The 3,265-nt window shown below is 32.7% G+C and overlaps 1 pseudogene; it reads right to left on the bottom strand.

Annotated features, from left to right (window-relative positions):
* LOC118736320 overlaps positions 1-280 on the bottom strand; it is a 943-nt pseudogene extending 663 nt beyond the window's left edge.
* Positions 281-3,265: the final 2,985 nt, after the last annotated feature.

The following is a 3,265-nucleotide window of genomic DNA, read 5'->3' as shown; positions in this document are numbered from 1 at the left end:
ATAATTAGCCTGCAAATTTCATCTATCCGCTCTCCGAGGAAGGACAATGTCCAAATAGTAGAATTCCTTAGGGATATCGGTAACTAGCGCGGTAAGCGCTTTTTCTACGCATTTTGCTGTTATCCCCCTACGAATGTCTGGTTACACAGTTCAATGTGAAATTTTCTACATTCACCGCTGAAATAGACAAAAAGTAGTATCAAAAAGTTTAATTCGACATGCATACATGTAGTTCTTATCATAAATTTACGACACTCACATATTGGCAAGATTTCACCATTTATTTAAAAATTTTTTAATTTTAATTATTTTTTTTTAGAGGTATAGCATATTTTTAACAGAAACCATATAAATCACAGTTTCAATCTTTGTGCAAAATTATAAACGAAATCAACAAACTTTGTAAAAATTTCGAGCTTTTTAATTAGATTTTTTAGAAACATTTTGAGTGTGCAGTTTTGTAGCCCAATTTCAAGTACCATTGATTTTTGGGATTTTTTTTGTCGAAGGTGTTGCTCATTTTCTCCATATAACCATAAAATCGTCGAAAATATTTTGTATGGAATAAATGGTCAACAAAAAAATCGCCCCCATCGCCCCTCCCCTGTATCCGCCACTGTTCCCAAAGTCGTCCACGGGAGATTCGACGGGAGTCTATGTTGGCGTGAAAAAAAGTAAGTGCGCCTGGGCCACACTGGAGAAGTGAAACTTATGTTACATACTTCATTTTTATCTTTATACTCTATCGATAACAAAATCGATAGTAACATCCAATAAAATATCGATAACTAAACCGATAAAAATATCGATAACAAAATTTATGAAAAATTCGATAAAAATTTCGATGGCAAAATCGATAATAATATTGGTAGCAAAATCTATTATATCGATAAAAATATCCATAACAAAAGCAATGAAAATATCGACAAAAATAAAAATCCATAACAAAATCGATATATATCGATAACAAAATCGATGAACATCGATACCAAAATCTATAAATATAGATAAAAAATCGACTAATATCGGAAACAACGTCGATAAATATCAATAACAAAATGGATAAATATCAAAAACAAAACCTATAAATATCGATAACAAAATCGATAAACATTGATAACAAAATCGATAAATACCGATGAAAAAGCGATAAATATCGAAAACAAAATCGATAACAAAATCTATAAATATCGATAACAAAATCGATAAATATCGATAACAAAATCGATAAATATCATTAAAAAACCAATTAATATCGATAACAAAATCGATAATTATCGATAAAAAAATCAATAAATATCTATAACAAAATCGATAGTTATCGACAACCAAATCGATTAATATCGATCACAGAATCAATAAATATCGATAACAAAATCGATTAAAATATTGATAATAAAATCGATAAAAATATTGAAAAAAAATATCATTAACAAAATTGATAAAAATATCGATTACAAATTCGATAAAAATATCAATAACAAAATCGATAAAAATATCGATTATTATATCGATAAGTTCCGAAAATATCGATAAAGAAATCGATACAAATATCGGTAACAAAACCGATAAAAATATCGATTATTTTACCGGTAAATCCCGAGAATCTCTAAAATTCCAAAAGAGTTCCCAGATTGAGTCTCTGTGTCTCTCTGTATATCTTTTCCTCTTTAATTACGTGTATTTTAATCTTTCTTCCCCTATCTTCATCTTTACTTTTAGCGGCATCCTCATCCTCCTCTTTGTCTTTACTTTCATCTACATATTCCCCTTCACCTTTGCCCTTATATATATAAGTAAAGTGTTTAAATCTACCTTGGTCTTCATTTTTGCCTTTATCTTCACGCATCTTTGTTTTTGTTTTTATTTTTACCTTTGCCTTTATCATTTTCTTTATCTCACTTTTACTTTCATTCTTGTATTGGTCTTTTTCTAAGTGTTATTCTTATACCTTTTATTAACAAATTTTTGTTAAATTAATACCATATGCATACACAGAAGAAGCACTTGTTTCAGCCCCAACCATTTCCGTCGCATCATTTCCGTTGCACCATTTCCGTGTGCAATTTCCGTTGAATTTTCCAATTTACTCCCAACCAACTAACCGCCGCTAAAGAAGTTTCACTTCAAAAATATGGGGGTCCACGAGTTGTAAGTGGGGATCCACCAAAATGTATCTGGTTTTGATAGTAAAGAACCAAAATGGTTGCTTGATAACCTCTTTATTTAACTTTAATTTGTATAGTGCTTTTGACGCACTGCTAAACTTACCTCGTTGCTGGCGACAGAGATTTGAGCACTTGTGTATTTTCAATGCTACAGGATAGTACGCCACCATTACCTTTGGTGAAGAGATTCTATAATGTTGAGTTTCCTGAGGCTGAATGCTAGTTTAATTCCAGTACTGAGCCCGGACTCTCACATTGTGGAATGTGCACTGATGGCTCCAAGACTGACTCTTGGTCAGGATCTGTAGTCCTTTTCGACGTTAATGGGGATAAACTTCCGTCTTTCAGGCAGAGGTATTTGCAATCATCAAAGCCTTGGACTACATGTTATAAAATAGGTGGAGGAATTTACGTATCTGCAGTGACAGCCAAGCTGCACTTAAGGCATTGGCAATCCCTCTATTTAAGTACTTCCAAACTAGTTCGGCAATGCAAGGCTCGACTAAATTATGTTGGTAAACATAACGAGCTTGCTTTACTCTGGATGCCAGGTCACTCGGGATTAACAGGTTATGAGACATCTGATCATTTGGCCACAGTTGGTTTAGACCAGGCATTCCTCGATTCGCAACCAGTTACAGCACTCCCCACTTTGGCCATCGAGGCCACCATCAGAAACTGGGTGAATACTTCGCTCATCAACGACTGGGAGGCATCGAGGGTATGCAGGTGGGCAAAACTCATGCTGCCTTCAATCTAGAAAGGTCTGTCTGGAAAAATGTTAAAGTTATCCCCAAATATAATATAAAAAAATATAATTTCTAACCAATTTGTGGCTGATTTTACATGGTAAAATTTAAAAAACTATGAAAAATTTTAATTTTATCGACAATTTTTAGTAAGTAAACGACAGCCACATAAACCTTTCCAGTGCAAAATAAAATGAAATTTTCGAAGAATCTGAAGTTTGAAAGAAAATCGTATCATTTTAAATTCGTTTTCGGATCAGTTTACAGTCGCTTTTTTACCTTTTTTTATTTTTTACTTCGGTTAATAATTACATAAGTCTCTTCCAATACAAAACAGTAAAAAAAAAA

The sequence above is a fragment of the Rhagoletis pomonella genome, unplaced genomic scaffold (assembly GCF_013731165.1).
Source record: "Rhagoletis pomonella isolate Grant_MI unplaced genomic scaffold, Rhpom_1.0 Rhpom_scaffold_00003, whole genome shotgun sequence".
Lineage (NCBI taxonomy): Eukaryota > Metazoa > Arthropoda > Insecta > Diptera > Tephritidae > Rhagoletis > Rhagoletis pomonella.
This window is presented reverse-complemented; position numbering and strand designations above follow the sequence as displayed.